This window comes from Eurosta solidaginis, chromosome 3, assembly GCF_040869045.1.
Source record: "Eurosta solidaginis isolate ZX-2024a chromosome 3, ASM4086904v1, whole genome shotgun sequence".
NCBI lineage: Eukaryota > Metazoa > Arthropoda > Insecta > Diptera > Tephritidae > Eurosta > Eurosta solidaginis.
In genome coordinates, this window is record NC_090321.1 from 79,535,779 (window position 1) to 79,550,376 (window position 14,598).

Here is a 14,598-nt window from a genome sequence, read left to right on the forward strand (position 1 = left end):
CCGCCCCTAAATCTGAGTTTTATGCTGAGGGATACTGAATAAAACATTTTTATTTATTATTTACGTCTTCAGATGTCTGAAGTCTTTTTTCACATAGTCGCACCTGTTAACAGAGTTGTAGCCCTTTGAAGTATATTACCTGTTTTACCTAAGAACGGAAAAGTTACTATATGAAAACTGGCAGGACATTAGAAGCAAATATAGGGCTTCTAAAAATCGGGTGCCAAAAACTCAAGTTACAATAAATACAAAAACTATTTCAGCTGTTTTCCAAAAACAAAAACATTAATAAATTGTTTGCGGGACCTCTGAACATACGCTCTTACATTGCAATGTCTTATCGCTACAAGAAGGATGAAAGAAAAAGCATAAGATTTCGTTCTGACAAGTAAAAGGCGTCTAACCGTTGATCAAAAGTTCGCATTTGTATTTCTTCATATTGAGGGTGGCAAACAGTGATGTTACATCCAAATATACCACCTTTAGTAAAATCGAGGGCAGTTTCACCCTCTATAGGCCTATGACTTGCTACGCTCCTGCAAGCTCGTATATGTGTAGGTGTATAAATGCATATGAAGTAACCAAACGAGCAAGGCCCAATCGATGGAAAAACTGCAGTCAGGCAAAACTAGATGAAAAAAAAAACAAAAGAAAACAAGCAAAGAAAATATTGAGCCAAGAGAGAATGCAACGATATTGGTCATACAGAAGAAATGCATTTGCAGGTACATACTTTTAAAGCAGGAAATGAACCTACGCCATGCACTTTTGAGTATTGTTGTTTTTTTTTTTTTGCATAGTCGTACGTTCATACGCCTTCGAAAGCTGCTACAAAATCACTTCAGTCTGAGGCAAATACAAACTCACAACAGTCTAGGTATACGGTCTTATGCTACGTTTCCACCAAACCCAAACTCCGTGTTTGCCAACTCTTTTATGCAAAATATCTCTTGGCAGAAATGCAACTTTTGATTTTTGCTTTCGCATTATTGATACCGAAGTTAAAACGCGTTTTTCGATAGCTTTCGCGATATTTTTATACTCAGTTGAGCAGAGCTCACAGAGTATATTAAGTTTGATTGGATAACGGTTGGTTGTGCATATATAAAGGAATCGAGATAGATATAGACTTCCATATATCAAAATAATCAGGATCGAAAAAAAATTTGATTGAGCCATGTCCGTCCGTCCGTTAACACGATAACTTGAGTAAATTTTGAGGTATCTTGATGAAATTTGGTACGTAGGTTCCTGAGCACTCATCTCAGATCGCTATTTAAAATGAACGATATCGGACTATAACCGCGCCCACTTTTTCGATATCGAAAATTTCGAAAAACCGAAAAAGTGCGACAATTCATTACAAAAGACAGCTAAAGCGACGAAACTTGGTAGATGAGTTGAACTTATGACGCGGAATAGAAAATTAGTAAAATTTTGGACCATGGGCGTGGCACCGCCACTTTTAAAAGAAGGTAATTTAAAACTTTTACAAGCTGTAATTTGGCAGTCGTTGAAGATACCATGATGAAATTTGGCAGAAACGTTACTCCTATTACTATATGTACGCTTAATAAAAAATAGCAAATTCGGAGAAGGACCACGCCCACTTTAAAAAAAAAATTTTTTTTAAAGTAAAATTTTAACAAAAAATTTAATATCTTTACAGTATATAAGTAAATTATGTCAACATTCAACTCCAGCAATAATATGGTGCAACAAAATACAAAAATAAAAGAAAATTTCAAAATGGGCGTGGCTCCGCCCTTTTTAATTTAATTTGTCTAGGACACTTTTAACGCCATAAGTCGAACAAAAATTAACCAATCCTTTTGAAATTTGGTAGGGCATAGATTTTATGACATTAGCTGTTTTCTGTGAAAATGGGCGAAATCGGTTGATGCCACGCCCAGTTTTTATACACAGTCGTCCGTCTGTCCTTCCGCATTGCCTTTAATACGATAACTTGAGCAAAAATCGACATATCTTTAATGAACTTAGTTCACGTGCTTACTTGAACTCACTTTATCTTGGTATAAAAAATGAACGAAATCCGACTATGACCACGCCCACTTTTTCGATATCGAAAATTACGAAAAATGAAAAAATGCCATAATTCTATACCAAATACGAAAAAAGGGATGAAACATGGTAAGGTAATTGGATTGTTTTATTGACGCGAAATATAACTTTAGAAAAAACTTTATAAAATGGTTGTGACACCTACCATATTAAGTAGAAGAAAATGAAAAAGTTCTGCAGGGCGAAATAAAAAACCCTTAAAATCTTGGCAGGTATTACATATATAAATAAATTAGCGGTATCCAACAGATGATGATCTGGGTCACCCTGGTCCACATTTTGGTCGATATCTGGAAAACGCCTTCACACCACTCCCTTTTAAAACTCTCATTAACTCCTTTCATTTGATACCCATATCGTGCAAACAAATTCTAGGGTCACCCCTGCTCCACCTTTATGGCGATATCTCGAAACGGCGTCCACCTATGGAACTAAGGATTACTTCCTTTTAAAATACTCATTAACACCTTTCGTTTGATACCCATATTGTACAAACAAATTCTAGGGTCACCCCTGGTCCACCTTTATGGCGATATCTCGAAACGGCGTCCACTTATGGAACTGAGGATTACTCCCTTTTAAAATACTCATTAACACCTTTCTTTTGATACCCATATTGTGCAAACAAATTCTAGGGTCACCCCTGGTCCACCTTTATGGCGATATCTGGAAAATGCGACCACCTATACAACAACCACCACTCCCTTTTAAAACCCTCATTAATACCTTTAATTTGGTACCCATATCGTACAAACATATTCTGGAGTCACTCCTGGTCCACCTTTATGGCGATATTTCGAAACGGCGTCCACCTATAGAACTAAGGCCCACTCCCTTTTAAAATACGCATTAACACCTTTCGTTTGATGCCCATATTGTACAAACAAATTCTAGGGCCACCCCTGGTCCACCTTTGTGGCGATATCTTGAAACGGCGTCCACCTATGGAACTAAGGATTACTCTCTTTTAAATAAGCATTAACACCTTTCACTTGATACCCATGTCGTACAAACAAATTCTAGGGTCACCCCTGGTCCACCTTTATGGTGATATCTCGAAACGGCGTCCACCTATGGAACTAAGGATTACTCCCTTTTAAAATACTCATTAACACCTTTCTTTTGATACCCATATTGTACAAACAAATTCTAGGGTCACCCCTGGTTCACCTTTGTGGCGATATCTTGAAACGGCGTCCACCTATGGAACTAAGGATTACTCCCTTTTAAAATACTCATTAACACCTTTCATTTGATACCCATATCGTACAAACGCATTCTATAGTCACCCCTGGTCCACCTTTATGGCGATATCTCGAAAAGGCGACCACCTATACAACAACCACCACTCCCTTTTAAAACCCTCATTAATACCATTAATTTGATACCCATATCGTACAAACACATTCTAGAGTCACCCCTGGTCCACCTTTATGGCGATATTTCGAAACGGCATCCACCTATAGAACTAAGGCCCACTCCCTTTTAAAATACTCATTAACACCATTCGTTTGATGCCCATATTGTACAAACAAATTCTAGGGTCACCCCTGGTTCACCTTTGTGGCGATATCTTGAAACGGCGTCCACCTATGAAACTAAGGATTACTCCCTTTTAAAATACTCATTAACACCTTTCATTTGATACCCATATCGTACAAACGCATTCTATAGTCACCCCTGGTCCACCTTTATGGCGATATCTCGAAAAGGCGACCACCTATACAACAACCACCACTCCCTATTAAAACCCTCATTAATACCTTTAATTTGATACCCATATCGTACAAACACATTCTAGAGTCACCCCTGGTCCACGTTTATAGCGATATCTCGAAAATGCGTCCACATATAGAACTAAGGCTCTTTTTTAAAATACTCATTAACACCTTTCATTTGATACCCATATCGTACAAAAAAATTCTAGAGTCACCCCTGGCCCACCTTTATGGCGATATCTCGAAAAGGCATCCACTTATAGAACTAAGGCCCACTCCCTTTTAAAATACTCATTAACACCTTTCATTTGATACCCATATCGTACAAACAAATTCTAGAGTCACCCCTGGTCCACCTTTATGGCGATATCATGAAAAGGCGTCCACCTATAGAACTAAGGCCCACGCCCTTTTAAAATACTCATTAACACCTTTCATTTGATACCCATATCGTACAAACAAATTCTAGAGTCACCCCTGGTCCACCTTTATGGCGATATCTCGAAAAGGCGTCCACCTATAGAACTACTATATTTTGATACTTGTATCATCAATAAACAAGGAAGATCCATTTGGCTGGGGTGTCATTTTAATTTTTTTACTCAGTTGAGCAGAGCTCACAGAGTATATTAACTTTGATTGGATAATGGTTGGTTGTACAGGTATAAAGGAATCGAGATAGATATAGACTTCCATATATCAAAATCATCAGGATCGAAAAAAATTTGATTCAGCCATGTCCGTCCGTCCGTCCGTCCGTCCGTTAACACAAAAGCTTGAGTAAATTTTGAGGTATCTTGATGAAATTTGGTATGTAGGTTCCTGAGCACTCATCTCAGATCGCTATTTAAAATGAACGATATCGGACTATAACCACGCCCACTTTTTCGATATCGAAAATTTCGAAAAACTGAAAAAGTGCGATAATTCATTACAAAAGACAGCTAAAGCAACGAAACTTGGTAGATGAGTTGAACTTATGACGCGGAATAGAAAATTAGTAAAATTTTGGACAATGGGCGTGGCACCGCCCACTTTTAAAAGAAGGTAATTTAAAACTTTTGCAAGCTGTAATTTGGCAGTCGTTGAAGATATCATGATGAAATTTGGCAGGAACGTTACTCCTATTACTATATGTACGCTTAATAAAAATTAGCAAAATCGGAGAAGGACCACGCCCACTTTAAAAAAAAAAAATTTTTAAGTAAAATTTTAACAAAAAATTTAATATCTTTACAGTATATAAGTAAATTATGTCAACATTCAACTCCAGCAATAATATGGTGCAACAAAATACAAAAATAAAAGAAAATTTCAAAATGGGCGTGGCTCCGCCCTTTTTCATTTAATTTGTCTAGGATACTTTTAACGCCATAAGTCGAACAAAAATTAACCAATCCTTTTGAAATTTGGTAGGGGCATAGATTTTATGACATTAACTGTTTTCTGTGAAAATGGGCGAAATCGGTTGATGCCACGCCCAGTTTTTATACACAGTCGTCCGTCTGTCCTTCCGCATGGCCTTTAATACGATAACTTGAGCAAAAATCGACATATCTTTAATGAACTTAGTTCACGTGCTTACTTAAACTCACTTTATCTTGGTATGAAAAATGAACGAAATCCGACTATGACCACGCCCACTTTTTCGATATCGAAAATTACGAAAAATGAAAAAATGCCCTAATTCTATACCAAATACGAAAAAAGGGACGAAACATGGTAAGGTAATTGGATTGTTTTATTGACGCGAAATATAACTTTAGAAAAAACTTTATAAAATGGTTGTGACACCTACCATATTAAGTAGAAGAAAATGAAAAAGTTCTGCAGGGCGAAATAAAAAACCCTTAAAATCTTGGCAGGTATTACATATATAAATAAATTAGCGGTATCCAACAGATGATGTTCTGGGTCACCCTGGTCCACATTTTGGTCGATATCTGGAAAACGCCTTCACACCACTCCCTTTTAAAACTCTCATTAATACCTTTAATTTGATACCCATATCGTGCAAACAAATTCTAGGGTCACCCCTGCTCCACCTTTATGGCGATATCTCGAAACGGCGTCCACCTATGGAACTAAGGATTACTTCCTTTTAAAATACTCATTAACACCTTTCTTTTGATACCCATATTGTACAAACAAATTCTAGGGTCACCCCTGGTCCACCTTTATGGCGATATCTCGAAACGGCGTCCACCTATGGAACTAAGGATTACTCCCTTTTAAAATACTCATTAACACCTTTCTTTTGATACCCATATTGTACAAACAAATTCTAGGGTCACCCCTGGTCCACCTTTATGGCGCTATCTCGAAACGGCGTCCACCTATGGAACTAAGGATTACTCCCTTTTAAAATACTCATTAACACCTTTCATTTGATACCCATATCGTACAAACGCATTCTATAGTCACCCCTGGTCCACCTTTATGGCGATATTTCGAAACGGCATCCACCTATAGAACTAAGGCCCACTCCCTTTTAAAATACTCATTAACACCATTCGTTTGATGCCCATATTGTACAAACAAATTCTAGGCGATATCTCGAAAAGGCGACCACCTATACAACAACCGCCACTCCCTTTTAAAACCCTCATTAATACCTTTAATTTGATACCCATATCGTACAAACACATTCTAGAGTCACCCCTGGTCCACCTTTATGGCGATATTTCGAAACGGCATCCACCTATAGAACTAAGGCCCACTCCCTTTTAAAATACTCATTAACACCATTCGTTTGATGCCCATATTGTACAAACAAATTCTAGGGTCACCCCTGGTCCACCTTTGTGGCGATATCTTGAAACGGCGTCCACCTATGGAACTAAGGATTACTTCCTTTTAAAATACTCATTAACACCTTTCTTTTGATGCCCATATTGTACAAACAAATTCTAGGGTCACCCCTGGTCCACCTTTATGGCGATATCTCGAAACGGCGTCCACCTATGGAACTAAGGCCCACCCCCCTTTTAAAATACTCATTAACACCATTCGTTTGATGCCCATATTGTACAAACAAATTCTAGGCGATATCTCGAAAAGGCGACCACCTATACAACAACCACCACTCCCTTTTAAAACCCTCATTAATACCTTTAATTTGATACCCATATCGTACAAACACATTCTAGAGTCACCCCTGGTCCACCTTTATGGCGATATTTCGAAACGGCATCCACCTATAGAACTAAGGCCCACTCCCTTTTAAAATACTCATTAACACCATTCGTTTGATGCCCATATTGTACAAACAAATTCTAGGCGATATCTCGAAAAGGCGACCACCTATACAACAACCACCACTCCCTTTTAAAACCCTCATTAATACCTTTAATTTGATACCCATATCGTACAAACACATTCTAGAGTCACCCCTGGTCCACCTTTATGGCGATATTTCGAAACGGCATCCACCTATAGAACTAAGGCCCACTCCCTTTTAAAATACTCATTAACACCATTCGTTTGATGCCCATATTGTACAAACAAATTCTAGGCGATATCTCGAAAAGGCGACCACCTATACAACAACCACCACTCCCTTTTAAAACCCTCATTAATACCTTTAATTTGATGCCCATATCGTACAAACACATTCTAGAGTCACCCCTGGTCCACCTTTATGGCGATATTTCGAAACGGCATCCACCTATAGAACTAAGGCCCACTCCCTTTTAAAATACTCATTAACACCTTTCATTTGATACCCATATCGTACAAACGCATTCTAGAGTCAACCCTGATCCACCTTTATGGCTATATCCCTAAATGGCGTCCACCTATAGAACTATGGCCTACTCCCTCATAAAATACTCTTTAATGCCTTTCATTTGATACACATTCCAGGGTTTCCCTCGGTTCATTTTCCTACATGGTTATTTTCCCTTATGTTGTCACCATAGCTCTCAACTGAGTATGTAATGTTCGGTTACACCCGAACTTAACCTTCCTTACTTGTTAGACATGTTTTAACAGTCTTACGAAACTGGCAAACACGGAGTTTGGGTTTGGTGGAAACGTAGTATTAGGCCATAAGTTTAGGTCTCGTATCGAAAGTAATGACCTCCACCCTTTGGCTGTGATCGGAAAATATGCAACTTTTGCTGGCTTTTTACTCGCAAATGCAGCAGCAATCATTTCCAAAAACTAAAGAATAAAATAAAAATGCAAAAATGGCAATTTTTTATTCTTGTTTGTGCTTGTAAAATCCATTTCATTGAACGGCGTTCATTTCGGTTAAGGCTTGAAAGGGAACGCATACGAAAGCCGCAAGAAATGTTGGTAATATTATGAGCAAGACTTTTGTGGTTTTATGTAATGATATCATTTTGCGTTGTAACCTGTTAAAATTGTAAAAATACTTCTGAACAAAGTTTGGTAGAAGTTAAGCAGCTTAGGAGTAAGGATTGCTCAATAACCGCATTACGATTGGATTTACATGCTTTAATAACTTTTGGTTTGACTTTAAAATACAATCTAGCCGGCATTAGTAAAGTGTGCGCTAACCAATCCAGAAGAAAGGCGATTCCGCAGACCGCAGATCTGCTAAATCTTCTCTCGACCATATACTCACAACACGTTAAATCCTGAAGGAGATTGTAGGTTTCAAAGCAGCTTTTAACAGCGCAGAAAGGAGTTGCCTGCAAAGCTTACAAGGCTTTGCTAAATGACGTTGAGCATCACCATCAGCTCCGTAAGGTTTGGAAAGAACCTCTTGGAGCCAGTCGAAGCCAAGCGAGGCTTTAGACAATTTAACCTAACGCTGTGGAAGATAATTTTGTAGCAGATCTAAACTGCAAAGGTTCAAATTCTATAGGAGTGTACAATGTCCGTCGTATGTTGATGATATTAATAGCACAGGACTTAACAAATGCATCGTGGGTTGTGCTTTCTCTTGCCTGGAGGGACGAATCACTTGCTCATATTAAAGAAAGAATAGGCGCATTGGCGCCTTGGCTGCCTCATCGGTTTCCGTTTGGGACAGTCCCATCCAATTTGTGCGATTACTTACGATTTTCCATCAATATCCTCAAACGGAGGTCCAAGGAAACTTGCAGTTTCAACAGTTTGGAACCAGAGATACATTACTAATAGAGTGCTGGTTCCAAATTGTAACTGAAAATATTTTTGGTGTAATGAGAGACACATTGCATACAGGGCATATATTCTTATGTCGACGTTGATTCTGAATAGGTAACACTTCAATCTGGCAGCCGAAGCCAGGACTTTCCCGGCCATCACAAATGTGTTTCAATTAAAAAACAAAATTTCTTATTGGGGGTCGCCCCTCGCCAGGGGTTTGGTAAAAACTCCGAGTGTAATACTGCCATGAAAAGCTTCACACTAAAAATTCGGCTGCCTCACATATGCCTTTGGGAGTCGGCATGAAGTGTGTTGGTCCCGGGACGCCAATTTGAAGAAAAAATTAAAAAGGAGCACGACGCAAATTGGAAGAGAAACGCGGCTTGAATCACCTCGGAGTAAATCGCTTTCTACAATACTCAGTTCAAAACTATGCCAGAGTGACGCACGTCTGCCACGACAGCCGATTCTATGTACCGGAGTGACTCGGGTTTTATTTCGCCGCCATGGGCTGTCATTTCAATCTAACCCCATTTTATATGGCAGCCACGTCATTGTTGGTGAGTATAAATTCGAGACTATGAAGGACTTCAAACAATTTCGGCTGTGAAATCAAACGGAGAGTAACTCTTGTAAACAATATATGGCTAGGTGTCGAGAGACGATGGGGTGGTCGTGGGAGTGTTCGAGTTAAAAGTTCTCCGGAAGATGTATGGTCCTATGGATGATGCTGACGGCGTGTACTGAAGAAGGTATAATGATGAGTTGTACGGTAAATATCCGCTTAAGAAGTACTCCTATTGACACCTGTTTGTAAGCAGAAAAAGTGGAGACCTCCATTGAGTTAGGAGAGATAGGCGGAAGAAGACTTGACCTCACTTGAATAAGCTCGCAGGCATTTTTTACTGAGTCCAACAAAACGCGCTGTTCATTTCTTCTACCAGGCAACCGTATCAAGTTTTACTTAACGTTTTCAAAGCTCCTTCCCTCAACGGCAGGTATCGATAGATCCGGCCCATGACAATATCTACATGAGGCTTATACTGTTTTCACACAGACGGCTTATTGAATAATAAAGGTAGTTTTCTACATTAAGACGCTTATTGAGCTCAATCTTCCCTACAAAATTCGAATCTATAATTATTTCATTAGTAGCTAATCGAATGCCTAATGAAGTCAAAAGCACAATGCAACTCTGTTGGGAGCGTTCAGTTTCTTAGCTTTTGGTGTGTTTAGTGCTTAAAAATGTCATTTGTCAAAGTAAATGTCATTGTCTGCATGGCGGAACGATACAAGGTGGCCGCACCGAACAGCTGATTATAACCTTTTTTATTTGATTTGATACATAAACTTCCGGCGCAGTCCGATTTTGACATTTGTCCATCGAATTTACAAAAACAAAGTACATGGAATTCTTATTTATGTATGTAGGTATGTCACCATGCTGCCACCTTGTATCGTTCCGCAATGAGTGGCTGTCATATAACATTGTCATTTTATTCGCTTGACATTTCATCCTTCATACTAATCGAGCAGTTACTTCTGTGTGAAAGTAAAAAATTTACGATTTCATTAGAAGGTGAAATGAGATCATTAAGTTTCTGTGTAAAAACAGTATTATACAGTTAGTGTTCTCGTTGTTGCAGAAGCGACAAAGGTCGCTTGGAGCAAACACAACCGTTGATAAGTCGTTAAGTGATAACTTTCTGAACGCATCGTTGAGTATTTTTGATCAATTCAAAGTTTGCACATTTACGTCAAATTATGGAGAAAACATCTTTTTCGCTCAGCGCGTTTATTCGGCTGTCTGACAGTTCTTTTTCATTTTCAATTCAAGTTGGCTCAACTCGCCGTTCATAGAACAAATTTTCTATAACTCAGCTGACGGAAAAATGATATTAAGTCTTACTCATCATTCCACTTTTGATGACGGATGATGTTTAACAACTTCACCGCAAGGATGCGCAAGAAATGGCTCATCTACTCAACTTCATATTATGGATATCTTGCTTTCCTTCATGCATTTTTCAATCAAAACCGATTTTGAGAACGTACAAGAAAGGTATCTCGACCGAAGGTTGGAGGTTGGTTATACGATAAGGTCCTTACACCAAAGCGTACTAGATGTATATCCGACAAAGTTATACCCATTGCGGCACTCTTTTTTCTAATTCGTTTTAATCTATGGAACTATCTCAAGGATTATAGTCTTATCACACCATTGAACTTTTCCTCAACCAATTTAACAGTTCAGCCCTTTTTACTTAAATGCGCCCATGATGTACCCGATATTTTTAGAGCTATACCTGGAAGGAGTACCAAATCTATACGTTTGATTTGAAATTCTGTCCTGTCTGCATATGTCTTTATAAGGGTCTTACTAAGGGTTCATTAATTCCAGGTGTCTCTTATCTGTTTGATCTCATCCTCGTAGTTGTTTTTAGAGGGAAGTTTTAAATTACAGGTTCTAGTGTTTTCAACTGACATTTTTAACATCGTGATGTCCTACAAATCTAAGTGTTATTTGCCCTATCCACAAGAAGGGGATACTGCAAACAGCACCAACTATCGCGGAATCAGCCTTCTTAACATCGCATATAAGGTCCTGTCAAGTGTATTGTGCGAAAGATTGAAGCCCACCGTGAATCGGCTGGCTGGACCATATCAGTGCGTCTTCAGACCTGGTAAATCTACCATCAACCAGATTTTCACAATGCGCCAAATCTTGGAAAAACCTGCGAAAAAAAATTGATACACATCACCTCTTCGTCGATTTTAAAGCCGCCTTCGACAGCACGAAAAGGAGCTGCCTATATGCCGCTATGTCTGGATTTGGTTTCCCCTCAAAACTTATACGACTGTGCAAAATGACGTTGAGCAACACCATCAGCTCGTTCGGAATTGGGAAGGACCTCTCCGAGCCGTTCGAAACTAAACGAGGTTTCAGACAAGGTGACCCCTATCGCGCGATTTCTTTAATTTGATGCTGGAGAAAATTATACTAGCAAACCATACCACCCGACCATTTCGGCAACGATTTAACATGGCCACATGGAGCCTTATAGGTCATCCTACCACCTAGTTCTAAGATGCACTTGGGGTCACCAGAGTATGATACACTCATATTTGTAACCGGATTCCTCTCGCGTATAACACTTGGGTTGCGGAAGCGGTGCAGCTATAAACTTTGTATTGCGCTTACCATCCAATTGAATCCCTGGTATATATTACCGATGTTGATAGTATTTTGTCAGACAAAGATCCACACGTACCGATAATTGGTTCCATTAGGGACTAGTTGGACTATGTTGCCAGTCCCTTCTTCCAGAAGCAATTTAGGAACACTTAGGAGTAGCGATATTCATATTGCGCTCGAGCAACCTCTTCAATCCCCCCACAAAGGCTACTCTACTAATCGGTAAATGCATGCTCAAGTGAGTTAAATAAATATCTTACCTTAGATAGAGTTGCTTTCCTGAAGCAGTTAATCAACTTCGACTTTGTTTCCGTAATTAAATATTTCCAATATTGCTTACTATTTTCCTTCTTAAAGGTCACTGCCTTCTGCATATTGCCATTCTTTATTTCTTCAAAGTCATCTGCATACAGACACACATACATACAACAGTGTTGTTGGCGCTTATCGTAGTCCCTGGAGCAAAAACTGGATTGTTGCGGCAATTGACCGACCGGTTCTTTCGCACCACGCGAATCCCGCAAACAGAAATGCATACGCGAACTTGTCTTTATACGTAATTAAGTGGAAATGCAGAAGATGCAACAGCGGGAGAACATTTAGGTACGAATAGCGGACGTAAGCACTACAGTCATAATAATAAAATAAAATAAGAAACAAAAAACATTGAAGACGAGTTGCACGAAAAAAAAGAACTACACCAAAAAAAGATGCGAGCACTACGGATACCCGGAAATCTGGTTGTTACTTTAAATGTGGAATGTGACTCTTATGTTACGTATGTTTGTTTCTTTGTGTGTACATCGATGCTTGAAAACAGTCGGGTTGCGGCGAGATGCCACCAATAGTATGGAGCACCTATAAGCCTGTCATGGGCTACTCGTTAAAAACGATTATTGGGGCGGCGTTTTTCTTCGATTTTTATCACTGCTCCCTTCTTTAAGCGGATCGAGAATGTATCTTTGAAGTTAGATAAACAGGGCCGTCGCTCTGATTTAGCGATTTCTTTTTGGGTTTCTGGAATGAATGGACCTTTTCATAAGCCACATATGGACAGCTATTTTTATGCTGCGTTAGACCACCAAACTTATTTTATTTATTATTAATTTTTTCTTCATTTGTTTTTGTTTTTTTTAGAAAAACCGGTTTCCTATTATGATCCACGTTCACATTCGTAACAGCAAACCTTTTTTACCCTTCCATCTGTTTTTTTTTTTTTTTTTTGTTATTCAACTCCAACAGATTTGCCGCTGGAGCTCTTGAGAATAATTGGATTTCAAAAGACGTTGCTACACTGCATACACTGGGCTTATTTTCGCAACACTTTCAAGTTCTCTTATTTTTATAAAAAAATACTTTAAATTCTAAAGGTTTGCATTTTTTTCAATTCTAATGCAAATTACAAAATAGCAGATGAAACAGCAGCGGTAGCCCTAAACAGGCGACACTTCACACTTGGCTAGCAGCAGCTTTGCCAAAAAAACCATAAACAAAAACACAACAAACACGGATTGCTTCCTGGCAAACACAGTTGTTCCGTTCCTTTTGCTGGGAGCTATACAAAAGAACACAAATACAGCGCTGCTTACACAGCTTCACTTTAGCAAGTAACTATTTATTTTTTGTAAAATCATATTAAAATTAATTCAAACTTCGTAAAATATAAACACTAAAAACACATTACATTTAAAATTCTAAATCGCTTCATTTTATGTATAAAACGCGCTATTCACTGGACGCACCACCAAGACGACGACGACAACAAGAATCCGTGCTAAGCAACAGTTTCGATCGCTCGCATCATTCGAACTTAACTCGATTTTTTGTTTAATTCCAACTTGACTGCTTGATTGTTGTCGTTGTAGTGGTTGGTAGTGGAGCAGCTGCTCCAACAATAACCAGGAGCGCATCAACCATGTCGGGGTACAAAGGTATTCGTAACATAATATAAATGGCGCCTCTTCTCTAAATTTACGAAATATCATCACACCCGGCATACATTGTTCTGCCCGAAAATTGGTTTGCCTACTTTTCAAAAGCGAACCTAGCGTTCCCTTTTCACTCTATAACTCACTCCTACTTCCACTAGCACTCTCATTCACACAAACAAGGCGCGCCAGCCACGTCTTCGCTGCGCTAGCTGGCGCCAATAGGTAACACTAAAGGAATTTAAATCGTTTTCCACCTGGTCCTTCGGATCCGGCGGATTCGGGGCCGCCCTCTTTTTCTCTCTTCTACTTCCTCTCCCTCAAGCTGCCTATTTTTCTTCACCTCATTCCCTTCTCTACTTGCCTTTCATTCCTATCTTCCTCTCGAATTTTCTTCATTTCCTACTCCTACTTTCTTTCCAGCTCCTCAGTCTCTCTCTATTTTTCTTCTCTTATCCATATCTTCCAATTCCTATTCCTATCTCTTATTTACCTTTTCCTCTTTTTCAAGCTATGGCTATTTGTAAAACTTCCTCTTTCCATCTCCTTCTAAACTACCGCTCGCAGGTAGAAC

At 39.0% G+C, this 14,598-nt stretch overlaps 1 protein-coding gene across 3 annotated transcripts in view; it reads right to left on the reverse strand.

The window, feature by feature from the left end:
- Nucleotides 1–13,857, reverse strand: part of LOC137244052 (serine-rich adhesin for platelets) — a 403,539-nt gene extending 389,682 nt beyond the window's left edge. For 2 of the 3 annotated variants that reach the window (XM_067772531.1, XM_067772529.1), the window contains exon 1: nt 12,357–13,857. The gene's annotated coding sequence lies outside the window, so the exon portion shown is untranslated. The remainder of the gene's footprint in view (nt 1–12,356) is intronic. The other variant, XM_067772530.1, reaches the window with a different exon arrangement.
- Nucleotides 13,858–14,598: the final 741 nt, after the last annotated feature.